The sequence below is a fragment of the Lampris incognitus genome, chromosome 16, assembly GCF_029633865.1.
Source record: "Lampris incognitus isolate fLamInc1 chromosome 16, fLamInc1.hap2, whole genome shotgun sequence".
In the NCBI taxonomy this organism is placed as follows: domain Eukaryota; kingdom Metazoa; phylum Chordata; class Actinopteri; order Lampriformes; family Lampridae; genus Lampris; species Lampris incognitus.
Window position 1 is genome coordinate 24,655,250 of NC_079226.1, and position 18,338 is coordinate 24,673,587.

At 45.3% G+C, this 18,338-nt stretch overlaps 1 long non-coding RNA gene across 1 annotated transcript in view; it reads left to right on the forward strand.

Annotated features, from left to right (window-relative positions):
- Positions 1-1,620, forward strand: part of LOC130126813 (uncharacterized) — a 5,786-nt gene extending 4,166 nt beyond the window's left edge. Inside the window, exon 3 of the long non-coding RNA XR_008811736.1 lies at positions 1,519-1,620. This is a non-coding gene — a long non-coding RNA (uncharacterized LOC130126813). The remainder of the gene's footprint in view (positions 1-1,518) is intronic.
- Positions 1,621-18,338: the final 16,718 nt, after the last annotated feature.

The following is an 18,338-nucleotide window of genomic DNA, read 5'->3' on the forward strand; positions in this document are numbered from 1 at the left end:
GGAGGTAGTCCATATGAAATCACAAAACGACCCCACCCTTAACAGTAGGACCACCCTTAACACTGACCAAGTGTGTCTGCTCCTGAAGCTGTGTCTTCAGTCCATGTACTTGACATACAGGGGGCAGTACTATAGGCAGAGGCATGGGCGTTTCTATGGGTTCCCCAATCTCACCTATAGTGGCCAACTTGTATATGGAGGAAGTGGAAAGGAGGGCTCCGATGTCCTATCCAGGGACACCACCTAGCCATTGGCTCAAATTTGTAGATGTCACCTGGGTTAAAATTAAATCTCAGGATGTACCACATTTCACTGACCACATTAACTCTGTGGAAAACCACACCAAGTTCACCAGAGAGGATGTGAAAAATGACAGGTTAGCCTCCTTAGACTGTGAAATGGCAATTGGTGATGGGGGACATTTGATTGTTGATGTTTACCATAAACCAACACATAGTGATCAGTACTTAAGATTTAACACTCATCATCCACTGGAGCACAAACTAGGAGTCATCAGGACGCTGTATCACCTTCCTGTTGATTATTAATGGTTCACCAGGTACACTTCTTGTTGCAGCTGTTATTATACTGCAATGATGGCAAGCCTAGGACAAGACTGTGAGGTTGAGGTTTGCCCGTTTGCATCAATCTTTCATGGCTTCTTCGTTTACACGCTGTGTTACAGGCAGGATCCAGTCTGCTAAGAAGTTTCCTATACTTTGCTAAGTTTTGTTCTCATATGTGGATGATCTGTATGACACTATGGAGATACAGTTGTGCTGTATAGACTAGTGGATTTAGATGTGGGAGGCACAGATATGACAACATATGATAACTGAGCAATAAAAACAAAAAAAAATTATTCATGTTTTTTTTATTCTCAGTTTGATGGTAGACTACTGTGCAAACAGATTTATTTCTCTGTGTTTTTAAGAGCAGCAGGAGGCCAGGGTGCTTTGCAGGACAATTTATGAGACTCAAAGATTTGTCAAACACAATCTCTCTGTCATCTCAGTCGGCAGTGGCAGCCTCACTGGATGTGCATGAATGGACCAACCCTTCGGTGCCATCACACAAATTATAGGCTGCTATATGTGTTCGGCCTGCACATAGGGATTTGACGGAGTCAAGTCAATTTGGTTCATTCACTCACTGATTCTGTGTGTGTGTGTGTGTGTGTGTGTGTGTGTGTGTGTGTGTGTGTGTGTGTGTGTGTGTGTGTGTGTGTGTGTGTGTGTGTGTGTGTGTGTGTAAACATGCATATATGTGTGTGTGAAAGACAGTATTATTTTCATAAAGTCTATTGGATCGTGACAGCGTCAACTGCAAAAATGTGAATTGGGGCAAAAATGTCACTTTGGGTGGACAACTGTGAGAGCAGAATTGTGAAGCAGTTTATAATGTTCATTTGTCAGGTTGGCATGTTTGGTGAGGAGGCATGAGAGTGTGTGTTGTTCCCGGTAGTTTGAAACCATTTCTTTCCCAGTGAAATAACCCCAAACTGTCCAATTTCTTTAGACAAAGCTTGTGCTCCTGGTAGCTGTCACCCTTTAAGCTTTGCTGCCCTCTTCTGGTTGAAACAGTAAGTAAAAATTTTTCCTCTGTCTCAATAACTCCGTTTTCAAACCTTTAAATAAAGTTTAATAATAATACTTTTAACAAAATGCTTAGACTTAATAGACAAGCGGAAGAATATTGACATGATACCTTGTGAACTGAATGAACTTAAACTCAGCTGACTGGGATGTCCGGGTAGCGAAGCGGTCTATTCCGTTGCCTACCAACACAGGGATCGCCGGTTCGAATCCCCGTGTTACCTCCGGCTCGGTCGGGCATCCCTAAAGACACAATTGGCCATGTCTGCGGCTGGTAAGCCGGATGTGGGTATGTGTCCTGGTGGCTGAACTAGCGCCTCCTCTGGTCGGTCGGGGCGCCTGTTCAAGGGGGAGGGGGAACTGGGGGCAACTGCGTGAGCCTCCCACGCGTAACGTCCCCCTGGCGAAACTCCTCGCTGTCTGGCGACTCCACATGTATCGGAGGAGACGTGGTAGTCTGCAGCCCTCCCCGGATCGGCAGAGGGCTGGCGCAGGGATCGGGACGGCTCGGAAGAGTGGGGTAATTGGCCAGTACAACTGGGGGGGAAAACCAAAAAAAAAAAAAAAACCTCTACTGACCGTTATATCTAATGTTCAGAAGAATTTTTTTTCTTTTCTTTTCTTTTCTTTTTTTTGTTGCTGTGTGTGAAATGTTGGAGCTCTAAAGGGATTTCTTTTATGTTTTCTTCTAAAGCGGTGGTCGCTCCCATCTTACTTTGGACAACGGTAAAACGTTGGCAGTTAACTTACATTCTGGCAATCTCCCCTTTAGGCTTTATGTGTAGTTGTCATGACTACTGAATGTAATGGCATCTCTTCGAGAGTGATAGATAACTTGTCAATAACCTGATTAACAGCTACTCACTGATGAACTTGGCATTGTTCTCTCCTCTCCTCTCCTCTCCTCTCATGTCTTGTCATGTCATGTCATCTGATCTGATCTGATCTGATCTTCTCGCCTCTCATCTCATGCAAAGCTCTTTAAGCACATCATTTAGTTTGTATTGATATGTATACCACAAACGACCATGGAAAGTCTGTGTGTGTGTGAGAGAGAGAGAGACAGACAGACAGACAGACAGAGAGAGACAGAGACAGAGACAGAGACAGACAGACAGAGAGAGATAGAGAGAGATCTTTTGACAGAATTCAAGTGTACAAAACCATTTCTGATTCCACCATCTTTCTGACAAAATGTAATAAAAACCTAGCTTAATGGTGTAGATTAGAGTTACTTTGGTCTCTTTGTCATGTAGCTTTTTGCGTGCTTGTCATCAAATTCGGTGTAGAAACCCTTGAGTGATGTATTATCATACAGTTGTTTTTCTTCAGGATTCAGTATTCAGTGAATTACTCAAAATTACACACACTCGACAGCTTTGAAGGCACTGTGATACAGCTTTTATTTAGTATTTGAAATCCTACGATTCTTCCAAACAGTCCTTAAAGAACACAGATGAGCCTTCAGAAAGGTAGAAAACATGTTTTCCTTCTCTCTACATTTATTTTTTTCGATCCTCCTCCTTTTATTTCCTGTTTATAATTGATTTTGCTGAGCATTGTGCACATTACCTTGTGCACTGTTATGCAACAAATGCTATCATTGTGTTTCATGTTATAAAAGCTTCTCAAATGCACATTTGTTCTGACATACGCAAGGTTTTCACTTTGTGTGCAAATAGCGTTTGCATGTCCATAATGGGAGACCTCGATCCATAGTCTCTGTCTGTCAGTCCACTATAGTAAGTCCAACCGTTGAGGAGGGCGCACATTTCTCCTTGGGCGCTCCGTGCATCCTGAACTTGAAGGGTTTTCCAGAGCTCTGCCAGCCTCCTCTAAGCTTTGAGAGTCCTCCGGTGTCTGCTCACAGACAACAGAGACAGTGTCCCTCACATCATCTCCCGGATCAATATGGTAATCCTAGTCTCCTTCGGTGTTTGTTCCGGTCTGTTCTGGAGCCACACCCTTTCTCTTCTCATCCAGTATCTGATTCACGTGTCTTTTTACACATATTCCATTCACATTCACTAAGTATGTTACAGGACCCAACACATCAGTCATCACACCATCCAACTGCTTCTCTCCTCCCCTGTAGTTTTTTTTTTTTTTTACAAACACTGCCTGACCCACAGAGAAAGACCTGCGTTTCCTCTTCCTTTCTGACTGGTTTGGAAAACTCCCTGTTTGGCAAGACTGAGATACCTCGGGTTTTACTAGAGACATTCTAGTACAGACTTGTCTTTTCAAAAAAGCTCCGCTGGTGTTTTCTTCGTAGTTGTGTGTGGCACGTTTCGGTAACTAAGCAAGAAATTAGCAATACAATGCTGCAATGACATGCCACCAACTGCTCTATTCTTTGCTAGAGACCTTTAAAAGTTTTGAACTCATCTTTCAGCCAACCCATTTGAGGCTGGGTGATAAACTGGTGTTTTAATGTGTTTAACTGCATTCCATTTAAGGAATGACTCAAATTCACCTGAAGTAAATTGAGGTCCATTGTCCGTCACTACCTCTTTAGGCAATCTGTACGATGCAAGTAGGTTTCTGAAAACTTCAATAGTTTTGCCGGCTGTGGTGGTCCGCATATGAATTACGCCAGGCCAGCGAACATGTGCATCCATAACAAACCAGAAACATCTGCTTATTATCCTCTGCAAAATCAAGATGCATTCTTTCCCATGGACCTGTAGCCCATTTCCAAGTATGCACAGGTGCTGTGGCAGGCATGCCACTTACATATATCACACAGATTCACCTCACTTTCAATATTCTCATCAAGTGTAGGCCACCAAAAAAAAAAAAAAGCTTCTGGAGAGAGCCTTCATTTTCACCATACCCCAGTGGCAGTCATGCAACTCTGACAATAATCTGTTTTGTAGCTTTCTGGAATGACCACCCTGAAACTCCGCAGAACATAATCATCTTCTATTGTGAGTTCAAACCTTCATTTCACATATGGTTTTAGTGTCACAGCCACCCCCCGATCTGGCCAGTATGAACCCAGCCACCACAGACGGGCTCCAGCAAGCCCTCGCCAATCAGGCATACCCCTTATGTTTATGGTCAAGTACTGTTTAGAGCTCTCTAACTCTACTTATTGATAGGCTTGTGATAAATCAAGCTTGGTGAATTTCTCCCCACTTGATAGGTTTGTGAACAGATCCCGTGGGTTGGTATGGGGTATTGATCGACTTCAAGGTTGATAGACACTTTACAGTCCCCACATATCCTCACTGTCTGATCCACGTTAGGGATGTTTACAGTGGGTGCAGCCCATTCACTGTAATTAACAAGTGTAATAATCCCATCAGCCTCCATTTTGCTTGGCTGGACTTCTACTGCCTCCCTAAGTGCACAAGGCACAGAGCATGGTTTGCAAAATTTAGGAATAGCGCCTGGTACTACATGGAGTTTGGCTTTGATCGCTGCATGTCACTGTTACGTCTGGCATTGCTGCGACAATACCGTGTTTTGGTTCTGTTTAACATTTTCACCCAAGTCACGTGAGTGAACGCTGTTAGTTGTGTTTTTGATTAAATGGAGTACGCTCCGACTAGAGCTTCGCCTGTAATGTTTTCTTCACAACATAACATTGGTGATGAGAGATGGCTGACTGTGCTTTGCCTCCACCCTCCCCTTTCCTGTCTTTGCCTGGAGAACCACTCGTGCCATGGAATTGCTGGATATCCTCGTTTGAGACATATATCTCCTCACTGCCAGCTTGGACGACGTGTCAGATGGGAGAAAGTGTGCACTGTTGCTGCACTGTCTCGGAGCAGAGGGACAGCGCGTGTTCAGAACGTTCACAAAATCCACCAAATATGAAGAGGATGTCAATCTACTCAAAGAGCATTTTGCCACTCCACATAGTGCTCTTCTCCATCGCATTATATTCAGGTGCCCACACCAACGAGCGGGTGAGTCTGTATCCCAGTATGTGGCTGATCTACAAGGCCTAGCTAGCGTACGCAAATTTGAGGCGCTACAAGATGAAATGGTACGTGACCAATTCATTTTACACACAAACTGTGACAGAATTAGGGACAAACTGTTGTTCGAAAATGATGACCTGACACTAGCCCAGGCTCTTAAGATAGCACTGCGGGTCGAGTCTGCATTGGAATGTGCGGCCAGTCTGTCTTCTCCCACCTCGCTGCCCCTGAATGGTCAGCCGGTGGGTACAACCCAGCCACAGATACCAACTCCCCTCGCCAGTGATGTTAGCAGCCCAGACAGTGTACAAGTAGCATCACAAACCCATGCTTGCTCACAGCAGCGATGTGGGAATTGTGGCTCCCACGCACAATTCAAGAGCACAAACCTGTTCTGCTCATAGGAAAACCTGCTGCAACTGTGGAAAGCTCAACCACTTTCACAAAGTCTGTAGGTCTGCCCCAGCCAGAGCCCACCGACAACATCCAGCCATGCCTGATCCTGCAACAATAATCCATAATGTTCGCTCAGGACAAGTATAATTTAAAACATGTTCATTGATGGTTGACAACATGACTCTACCCCTCCTCCTCAACACGGGGGCCACAGTATCACTGCTGAACTTGGCAACTTGGAAACAATTCTCTTCCCACAAGCCACTGGGACCACCCTCCACGACCCTATGCAGCTACGGTAATGCTGAAATTGATATTGTGGACTCTCTTCAGCTGCCCATGAGGCATGGGGACAGGACTCTGCCGATGTTCACATTTCACGTGTCACGCCATGGGGCCAATCTCCTTGGCCTCGACCTCTTTGGCAGCCTAGGTTTCACCGTTAGACACTACTAGCTCAGAGATTCACACCGCTGCCAACCCCTGGCAGCAACAGTGGCCTGCACTGTTTGATGGGCTGGGCTGTCTCACAGTCCCAACAGTAACGCCTATCATGCAGCTGCTCCACTGCTCTCCTCTGGCCCTGCACAATGACATCTCTTCTGAGCTACAGCGCATGCTTGATGACGGCATAATTGAGCAGGTGAATGCTTCACCTTGGATATCCAATTTGGTTGTGGCTAAGAAGAAGAAGCCTCCTGCAGACGCTGCTACACTATCACACCACCCCACATGCCACCACTGGAGTCTCCCTAGCCTCCCTCATGCTGGGACGGGAGCTTCAGCTACCTCTCGATAGGCTTCACCCTACCCTGGCCCACGCTCCAACTCACCCAGTTCAAGCCACAGTCAACACATGTCAGAGCCAGATGAAGAACTGGTTCAACTGGACACGACGAGCCAGGCCTCCTTCCATTGCCGCTTACGACTGGGTCTGGAGCCGACAACCTCACCGTGACAATAATCTACAGTCATTCTGGTCATATCCTGTCCAGGTCAGCCAACAGCTCGGCCCAGCCACATTCAGGCTCATTAATGGCACTTGCTGGCATGCTAGCCGCCTGCAAAAGATGTAGGCCCCTCTTGGGCCAGGATTTGGTGTGGCCCCTACAGTAGCCCTACGAGCCTCACAGCTTGACCCCTCAGCATCCCCAGTCCCTCAGCAGCTCGACACCTCAGCACCCCCTGTCCAGCTAGGAGTCATGGAGCCAAACCCTGAGGCTAGTGCTGCACCTGTGCCCCACTCAGTCCTGTGCACCTGCGTGACTCTGTGACCGAGTATCACACTTAGGTTCTTGTGGGGGGAAGTGTTACGTCTGGCATTGCTGTGACATTGCCGTGTTCCGATTCTGTTAAATGTTTTTACCTGAGTCACGTGAGTGTACGTTGTTAGTTGTCAATCCATCCATTATCTGAACTGCTTAGCCTGCTCTCAGGGTCGTGGGGATGCTGGAGCCTATCCCAGCAGTCATTGGGCGGCAGGCGGGGAGACACCCTGGACAGGCCACCAAGCCATCACACAGGGCTGCCATACACACACACACACACACACACACACACACACACACACACACACACACACACACACACACACACACACACACATTCATAGGGGCAATTTAGTATGGCTGATTCACCTGACCTACATGTCTTTGGACTGTGGGAGGAAACCGGAGCACCCAGAGGAAACCCATGCAGACACGGGGAGAACATGCAAACTCCACACAGAGGATGATCGGGGATGACACCCAAGATTAGACTGCTCCGGGGCTTGAACCCAGGACCTTCTTGCTGTGAGGCAACCGTGCTAATCACTGCGCCACCGTGCCATTGTTAGTTGTGCTGTTGATTAAATGGAGTACGCTCTGACTACAGCTTCGCCTGTCTTGTCTTTTTCACAACATAACAGTCACCTTCCCTAAACTGGGTTGAAACACCTCTGGGTATCTATCACATAACTCATCCACACTCTCAGGTGCTACTCTGTTTATAGAAGACCAATGCAGTTTTAACGTCTTGATCCAGTCTCTTCCCAGCAAGGCTAGACCATTACCTTTGACCACAAGCAAGATAAGTGTGCGAATGTTCCCATTGCACTTCACTTTTACAGAAATTCTTCCTCTCAGTCTACATGACTGTTGGTTCTCAACACACAATCTGTAGACATTAGCTTTACCTTCTTAAACCTATGTTTGCACAGCTCTTCTGATCTCACAGATACTACTGCTCCTGTGTTTACTTCAATTTTTAGCCGTTTATCATTTAGCGTTGCATACACATAGTGAAGTTTCTCAATCCCTGCATCACTTTCAGAACAAGTGTCCTCACCTTCAGCCTACTTGGGCGGCATGGTGGCCCAGTGGTTATCACTGTTGCCTCACAGCAAGAACGTCCTGGGTTCAAACCCCAGGATGTCCCAGGTCCTTTCTGTGTGGAGTTTGCATGTTCTCCCCATGCCTGAGTGAGTTTCCTCCGGGTGCTCCGGTTTCCTCCCACCATCAAAAAAACATGCATACCTCTGCCTATGCCCCTGACCAAGGCAATGCAAAGAAGAACTGGAGTTGGCCCCCAGGTGCTGCAGCTGCTCACTGCTCCTATACAATAGGATGGGTTAAATACCGAGAACAAATTCGTTGTAAGAATACAATGACAAAATAAAGTGGCTTTCTTTTGTTTTTTCTTCTTCTATAGAAAACAGTTCAACCCCTCTGACGTTACCTGCCCGTACTCAATGACAAAATCCGTTGCTGGTTGAGTCTTCGCTGTCACTGCCTTCTATTGCACCAGCTTGACAGGCTGAGTATATCTGTCGCCTGTTATATTGATTTGACTCGGACACTGCTGTAGACTGAACAACCATTTTTTTATTCAACAGACTTCCGTTTACCAAATCTATGTCATGGCGTCATACACACTCTGACGCTACATTTACACACATTACATCCCCCTACTTAAGATTTTTTTCTTTCTTCTCTCAACACTGTTAATTACCCATAATAATGCCTCTTTATACGCCCTCCTCACAGTTCAACAACCATGAAATAAACAAAAAAAAAATCTTAACTTCTTGTGGTGTATTTTCTTTTACTAACATAGAGAAATAAATCTTATTTCACACTCTGGAACCTATAACGTGTGACCTTGCCTCATACTATGTGAGACTGTATGTGTCTAGTCTTTGTATCCAGCTGGAAGCTTAACTTGTCTCCCAGACCGTGTGTAACACAACTGTGACTGTGCTTGTCCTTCGTCAGAGGCAGTATCTTGAGTGACCTCTGTGTCTTTGTGTCCTGCGTCACTCTTAGTGTCACCCGTTTCATTGTCTGTGTATGTTGGAATAACCTGTGGATCTGTAGGTGGAAACTCCTTCTCATCTGTCTTCAGTAGATGTTCCCTCTTCCTCCTGTAGACTCTACCCGGCGTGCAAACTATGAAGGATCTTGGCTGCTGATGTCTGTTCACCACCACAGCTGGCTGCCATGTGTCTCCTCTCTGTAATCTGACATTTTCACCTGTTTGGAGATCTGGCAACGGTTGTGTTTGTCTGTCATAGTAGCTCTTTTGCTTCATTTGCTTGTCATGTACTTGAGCTTTACTTTTAGGAGTCAGTACAGTTGTGGATGTTGGCAGTTTCGACTTCAGGCGACGTCCCATTCACAGCTGCGCAGGAGAGAACCCCACACCCTCAATTGGTGTGTTGCGGTATTCAAGCAGAACAATGTAAGGGTCACCATTGCTGCTTTGTGCCTGCTTGAGCATGATCTTGACAAGTTTGTACAGTTCTCTCTGCTGTCCGTTGGACTGAGCATGCCCTGGACTGGAAGTAACATGTTGAAATTCCCAGCTTTCAGAAAACACTCTGAACTCCCCACTGGCACATTGTGGACCATTGTCACTAATGACAATATCTGGAATACCATATGCGACTTTCCATAGGAAGAACTACACGAACTGCCAGGCTGGCGCGAACTACAAGTGGAACTACCCCGTAGTCGGCCCTCTCGAGTGTCATGTTTCCATAGCAATTAGTCCATGGGCCAGACGATATTTCGGTACACTCAAGGTGGCAAAACTTACTTATAATTTTTGAAAGGATCCATGTCTGTAGATGATATTTTGGTATGATAACCATTCCTGAGTGGCAGCTGTATCACAGTTATCAGCTCATGAAGTTAACCACCCCCTAAAGTAAATTGCATTTTAGACGCTGGTGCATATCCTGGTTTAGCCTCATGGTCAGGACATTTTTCAATGTTCTATAATATTGTCTTTGGTATCATTTTAAAGGGGACCTTCTTAGCTTTCATTCAAGCCCTGTTGTGGATATTTCTCACAAATATAGAGGTCACTTGAGCTCTTCAACCCGTCAATAACACACATCTTTCTGCAATGTTCGCCTAAACTATATACTTTCTTTTAGCCCTGTGGCATCTAGGAATATCAGGGACACAAAACACAAAAACTGGAATACTCACAGGACTGTAAAGATTCAGAAAATGTATAATATACCCATACTATTTCATTGTGTGAGGTGATTGTGAGCCTTAAATGAGAACTAGACCAAAGCCAGTTAGGTCACAAACTGGTCTCTATACATTTGTTTAAATACACAATCAAAATACATGATAAAAAGGAATACCATAGTGAGGTAATGAACTATTTTAATATTTTAAACAACATTGACATTTACATATACTTAGTCAATGAAACATGTAATCCCATATCATTAGTGGGTATATGTAATGGTAATGGGTAGGGTAATGGGTATATGTGAATATGGTTACATTATTGTTATCAAGCTCTGGGTAACCAAGTCCAGAATCAACATCCTGTGCATCAATAGACTACTACCACAGTAATACCATCAGAATCATCACACTGTCATTCATCGAACTGCTCGTTTCTCTCATCATCTGACTCCCCAAGTTCAAAGTCCAGTTCTGGACCATCCTGCTGTTTTTGGTTACTGCAGGTCTGTAACCTGCACATGTCTGTGCATGGAAGTCCATTTGACAGGCACATGCAGCTTGGCATTTTGCATGAATGCACACACTTGCATGTTAGCATTTCCAAGACCACATCTGGTGCAGGTGGGGAGCGCATCCAGTAAATGGCCAGCTTGCCTTCATCGTCTGTCCATCCATACTCAGTAGGGCTTGGCACCACAGGGTTAGCCTGCAGACAGCACTTCCATATTGCTGCCTGATAGTTGGCTCGTTGAACATGCATAAAGAGACAGTCTCTACATGGTGGCAGCTGGCTGGACTCAACCTCTCCCCTTTTGGTGCAGAAGAGCTGGTAACGCAGTTTGTTCACCTCAGCAGTGCTGCTATTAGCAACATACATCCGACAGGTGAACTGCTCAATTTTCTGGAACAGCTCATCACTCACATTCCATGTCTGTCCCAGTTGACTAAAAGTCTCTTGGCAGGAAGTGTGCTTTCTCACTATATTCAGGGCATTCAGCTTCCCTCGACCAGCGAATGCACTGACAGTGTCGCAGCCTGTGAAGGCATGTAAGCCAATTAGGCTGTCGCAGATGCTGTCTCCAAGTGAACTTGCCAGTTTGGTGATGTCGACAAACCGTGCGCGGTTCTGAGTCCCACACTTCTGGTAGATGGGACAGGTGATGTCCTTCTGGAAGCCAAGACAAAGCACCATGACATCAGTGTCCTCAGCTGTGATGATAACTGACTTTGAGCCCGCATTTGCTGCATGCAATGCATGCAGGAGCAGACGGGTGTCAGCTTCTTCATGTGTGGAGTGCAGTTCTGCTGCTTCCTCACACCCATCTTCTGTCAACTTGTAGCAGGTTTCCTCACAGGTCATGTACAACACCTTGCCATGCAGCATAGCTCTGTATCGTGGGAGTTTCCACTCTTCCACCAGAAACTTGATGAGACTGGTCTTGTTGGAGGAACTGCACAGAAATTTTCTCCACTGCTGGACGTGGTGTCCCCCTGCAAGATTCTTGTACTGGAGAGTGATGTCTCCACCCCGGTTCAGTCGTTCAGCATCTTTGATCGAAGTCTGGTGATAGACATCAAAAACAACATCAATCCTCCCACTCTGTGCTCCCTCATGGAGGACCTAGGTCAAGGCTGACTCTGCCACCTGTGCAAAGGTTTTGTTGTTGCCATTCATTTTTTGGACCAGGCTCATCCCATCAATGATGGAAGTAGATGGGATTGGGATGTCTTCTGCAGGAGATACATTCTTTTCAAGTTCTCTGGCAAGTGCAGCCTTGTTTGTTTTTCGTAAGGACCCATCAGCATTTGCCAGTGCCCATGGTAGTGGGCCCAATGGGTAGGCAAGGACATCCTTCAGATTCACCTTCCTGCTTTCAGCCACCAGGATCATGTGACTGAAAAGGTTTCTATCTGCCTTCAGAACCACATCCTGTGCTTTCTTTCCATGAGCTTGTTTTGTGCTGACATTGGAGAATGTTTTCAGACTTTGCTTGGTCATTTTCTCGTGGAATTTCACAGGTGGTGGCTCTGCATCTAACCTTGTTTGCTGGAATGCTGGGTAGGCCTCTTCTCCTTTCTCAAGAGCTCTCAAGAGATCTATGGTCACATCAGGTGGAGCCATGTTGCCAGTGGAGAGGCTAACCAAATCAATCTCATCAGGGGACATAGGATTGAGCCAGTTATTCTCCATAAGGTCCATGAGAGACTGGACATCTGCTTCATCTCTCTTGATCCTTGGACTCTGTAGATCTGGATGAGACCATTTGCACCTGCCTTGACCTGTCAGGTCTCTCAGCTGTCTGAGGTACATGCTTCTATACTCAGCTGTGAGATAATATTTGGTCACAGCTCCTGGCTTCAAGCTGAATCCCTTTGTCCCTCCAGCTGTTTGGGTGTCTTTGTTCACCGTTTCTTCTATAGCTTGGTCAACAGGGATTCGGCCAAAGGGATTGGTGGAGCCCAGTTGGACTGAGAAGCCTCCTTCCATGAATTCTGTGTACACATCTGGGTGTGTGATGGGCAGCTCAGACATCTGGGCGTAGTAGTAGGGGAGGTAGCGTGCATAATTCATCCTGTCATAAGCAAAGCACCATGGGATCATTGCTCGAATGCTAGCCAAGTGTAGCATCCAGTCTCCCTCTCTGGATGCTCGGATGAGCCCCAACAAGATTTCAACCATGTCCAAATAGGACATCCAGAAGTTCGAGAGGCTGCCGTTTCCACCTCTAAGGAACTCATGGTAGACTTCAAATAGATCCATGATGCGTGTACAAGAGCTGTTCTCGAGGACCTCCTTCAAAGCATGTTGTGAGACTTCTTTCCCAAGGCTGTCAATGGTCTTCAGTGTCTCATTCAGGTGAACCATGTCATTCCTGTGAGTTTCTTCCAACCAGGACAGGAAACCATTCAAGGTCAGTCGCATGAGAGCCTCATACAGGAGCTTGTGTAGTCGCACTGCCCTGTTGTACTTGCGGCCATCCATAACACCAGCAATTGAGCCTTCTGCAATCATGCCAGACTCAATGCAGAGGTCTTTGAGTCCAGCATCTTGGAAACGCTTTCCTATTATTGCCAGCAGTGTGCAGATGGTGTGGAATACCCCAAGCCTAACGATGATATCATGGAACTTGTCATGGTGTTTCCATGTGATCTCGACAGCCTTCGCATACAGGGCTTGGTCAAAGACACAGACAATCGTCCTCAGGCCTAAGCACTGCATGATGCTCAGTGACTGGTTAAGCACCTCGTTGACAGTAGACATTTGTGTCGCTGGAGCATTGATGGTAGGCAGATAGCCTATATTGTCGGGGATGACCGTCATCTCTCCTCGAGTCAGGATGTTGAAGCCTGTCCAGCTGCTGACTGACTGTTCTTCTTGTTGTGACATGCGTGCTAGGACCCAAAGAAGGTTTTTCTCTCTGGCAAGCTTAGTATTGGCTGCAGTATCGGCATCTGACTTTTTGCTTTGTGGTGGCCCTACCCGTTGTCCAGCATTGTAAGTTGGTAACATTGGTGGGGGTCCATCAATGCTTCTCTTCTTTGTTTTGGGAACAGTGGGCATGGGTTGGACAGGAAGTGGGTTGACTGGCTTTGCTTGCACAGCAATCCCATTGACTCTGTGAGATGTTCCCTCACCACTGACAGTTTCTTCAAGACGGTCGATATTGTCCCAGGCTAAAGTTGTGAATATGTCAGGATGGATGTTAGCTGGAAGGGCAATGCCACTCCCTGATGATGAGAGTTTCTGGAGACACAGGGCAGTGTTGATCTCTTCCATCTGTGAATAGGACACACTGTGACCAAGTCGGTTGAGGATGTTTATCAACTCTACATTTCCTGTCAACGATTTGACACTGAATGGCAGAACAATGTGCTTGGAAGGCTTGGTATTTCCACATGTCACTGCATATACTATGTCATGGCCAAATGACTGCAGAAGGCACTGCACTCTCTGGGATGCATGATCAGGATCATTTGAGCCTGTGAGTAGAGAGTACAGGAAGATAATGAGCGACTCTGGAATGGTAGGACATTCTGCTTCTGGTTTGACTTCAGGCGGCCAGGTTTGAGGAACATCTTGACTTTTAATGTCTGCTCTCAATTTGATGGCTGCTTTGGCTATAACATCTTGTGCACTGACACTTTTCAGGGTCTGCAGCTCCCTTTTGAGAGACTGATTTTCTTTGGCAAGTTCCCTCATGGACAAGTTATCGGGATAGAGGAGGAATTTTCCTTTCTCATCAGGGAATATCTGCAAGGCTCCAGCAAACTCACTCTCCAGGTTTCGCCTTGTGTGCTTCTTGGTTGATTCCTTGACTTGGGCAATGCCTTGGGAGTTCATTGAAGTTACCAGTCTAGAAGAGAGATCAGTCATTGTCATCACTTGAGGATTGCCAAAAAGCTCCATCCTGATGAAGAGGAACAGCTCATTGTATGCCTTATTCACAGCAGCTTCATACTGGGCTGCAGCATCATCATCTTCATTGCTGGCAACCTCTCCTTTGGAAACCTCTTCTTTGGTGTAAAGTCTATAGCATGACCTGTGGTAGTGCCCTTCAGCTGCTACAAGGTCTCTACTCACAATGGCAAGGATTCTGCTGTCCCTTTTCTTTGTGGCTGCACTCCTGATCTTTGCATCAGCTCGCAGTTCTCGAAACTGCACCAGTACTTCTCTCGTATTCTATCTCTTGGAATATTTGCTGTTTTTCTGACAAAATATGCACTCTGCATCATAAGTCCTAGATGTACTTGGAGCATGTCGAGCTACTCTCTTAAGATTGTTTCTCTTCAGCAGAGACACAACTTTTCTTTTCTTTTCTTTTGCAAGGAGGCCATCAAGAATTTGCTTCATAGTGAAGATACTGCGACACTTTCTGTGGTAGTAGATTGCTGGAATCTGTCCCTCAGGAATGTCTTTTGCCAGTTTCAAAACTGGTGCATGATTTCGTATCTGAGCTGCCCTGAGCAGAGTTCTCCATGAGTCGACACTTTGTAGTGAAACCAGCTTATCTGTATCATCAGAACAGTGGATAATGCACTCCACCCGTGGGCGCTTTGGTATTGGGTAAAAACTTGCTTGTTCACCAGTGGCCATATTCAGTCAGTTTTCACCTGCCACATACAAACAAATACATGTAACTTAGGTGTATGAACACTACTAAAACAAAGTTTACTTTGCTTCACCAGCGTCATATTACCATTATTTATCTTAAATAGCCACAAATAGATACATTACCTAGTTGCTATGCAACAGCTGTATTTTGTCCACATGAGGCCGCTAAAATCAACACAAGATGAAAGTTCCTCGTAGCCACTTTAACTAATCATATTAACATATACATTAAAAGAACATGCTAACATTATGGGAAATTATCTTACAATCTTCTCCAGAGTGAGACAAGAAGATAGATACCAGTTTCCTCTATATGTGTTTAGTAGAAAGCTATCTGGCTGCACGTTAGCCTAGCTTAGCACAATGAATGGAAGTACACAGTACTGGTTATCCTTGGTTGTTGGCCAACTAAGAACTGTCCCAGAGTTTAAGCTAGGCTAATCAGTACCAGGGGTGTTGAAATGCTATATTTGTAAAAATCTGGGCAAATACACAATCGTGAGAGGCACAGAAACAGGTTTCCTGAAAGAAAAATGAAATAGCTGCTCATTTGGAAAGGTTATCATGTATTATTTTACTTCTGTTAGTGTACCAAATAAAATGGCACCAGTGAAGTTGTGTCACCTTGGGTGATATCGATATCTGGTCTGACCCATGGACTAACTGGCTTTGGTCTAGTTAGTTTCTTAGTAATAATGCCCTTCTAATTTAAGGTTCACAATCACCTCACACAATGAAATAGTATGGGTATATTATACATTTCCTGAATCTTTACAGTCCTGTGAGTATTCCAGTTTTTGTGTTTTGTGTCCCTGATATTCCTAGATGCCACAGGGCTAAAAGAAAGTATATAGTTTAGGCAAACATTGCAGAAAGATGTGTGTTATTGACGGGTTGAAGAGCTCAAGTGACCTCTATATTTGTGAGAAATATCCACAACAGGGCTTGAATGAAAGCTAAGAAGGTCCCCTTTAAAATGATACCTAAGACAATATTATAGAACATTGAAAAATGTCCTGACCATGAGGCTAAACCAGGATATGCACCAGCGTCTAAAATGCAATTTACTTTAGGGGGTGGTTAACTTCATGAGCTGATAACTGTGATACAGCTGCCACTCAGGAATGGTTATCATACCAAAATATCATCTACAGACATGGATCCTTTCAAAAATTATAAGTAAGTTTTGCCACCTTGAGTGTACCGAAATAGGAAATTTTGGGCTCTGGCCCATGGACTAAATGTAGGAACCACCAGGCTCATGAGGTGACGTCAACATTTTGCGACAGCTTTCACCATGACGTAATTACAGCGCGCCCTGGTGCCTACAACAACAACAGATCAACATGTAGATTTTTATTTTCTCCCGGCACTGCTTGGCTGTGTGATGTAACCTGAGCCCATCCAGGTGACGAGAAATGTCTAGGTAAATCTCCTCATTTCTCCTCGAGGACTTGAACCCCCGCTGAACCTCATCGATGGCGTAGTAAGCCAACGAAGCCTGCATCTCCTCGTCTGTCCATTTTTGATCTGATTTCTCCATTTTGCTTGATCGAAATTCTCTAGTTTTTAGTGCTTGCTATCACACAGGTTGATTGCTGGCTTATAAATATGGTACTTGTTGAACACCAAAGTAGTAGGCTGGTTGCTTCCGATGTTCAACCAATCAGCGTCGAGCCCCACCCAGCAGGTTTTCAGGGCCACTCAGCAGTACCTACCCCAGGGCAGGGACTACAGACGTTCCCGTAAAAGTCCCAGTAAGAGTTTTGGTCAGGGGTAGTTCCTCTAGTGGAAACAAGCAAAGCTGCCAGCCCCCTAAAAGGTTCGGGTAGTTCCGCTGGTGGAAAATGACCTCATGTCTTGAGAATGTCGACTTCATAGCAGTAATGACACCTTGACTGGTCTTGTCATTCAACTTGGTGATCTCAGGATATTTTGAATAGTAGTCAACAAAAAGCAGGTATTCTGCACCATTGTAGTGAAAGAGATCTGTGCCAATCTTCTCCCATGGTCTTCCTGGTAGCGTGTGGGGAAGTAGAGGTTCTCTTGGATTGCTGTTTTTGTTTTCATTACAAACGGCACACTCAGAAAAAATGTCCTCTATCTGAGTTGACATGCCTGGCCAATAGAGAATATCCCTTGCTCTTTCTTTACATTTCACTATCCCCAGGCATGACTCATGAATTTCGTTGAGCGTTTCTTGTCTCATTTGGTTTGGTATGATGAGTTTTGTTTTGAACATTAATCCTGGTGCATAGCTGATTTCCTCTTTAAATGTCCAGTATTTCTACATTTCCTTTGGAACATCCTTCTTTTCTGCTAGCCATCCCATCATTGTAATGTCTCTTAGCATTTTCACTTCTGGATCATCTGCTGTTGCTTTCCTGAACATGTTCAACTTCTCTTCAGAGATGGGTAGCTGAGGTGTGATCCAGTTGACCTCCAGTTCTTCTCCTAGCAACTCTTCCTTTTGTACTTTGAGGTAAGCACTGCTCAAAACATCAGCGATGTACAGTTCTTTTCCTGGCTTAAAGGTGACTGTGAGATCATACCTCTGCAGCCTGAGAAGCATCCTTTGTAGCCTCATGGGAGCTTGGTGGAGTGGCTTTTTGAAGATGCTCTCAAGTGGTTTATGATCACTCTCAACCTGAATTTCTCTGCCATATACATATTGGTGGAACTTCTCATACCCGTAAACTATGGCAAGTAACTTTCTCAATTTGGGCATATCAGCATTGACAGTCCATAAGTGTTCATGATCCATATGCCACAGGGCTCCCATCCTGTAGTATAACAGCCCCTATTCCTTCCAAATTGGCATCCACAGACAATG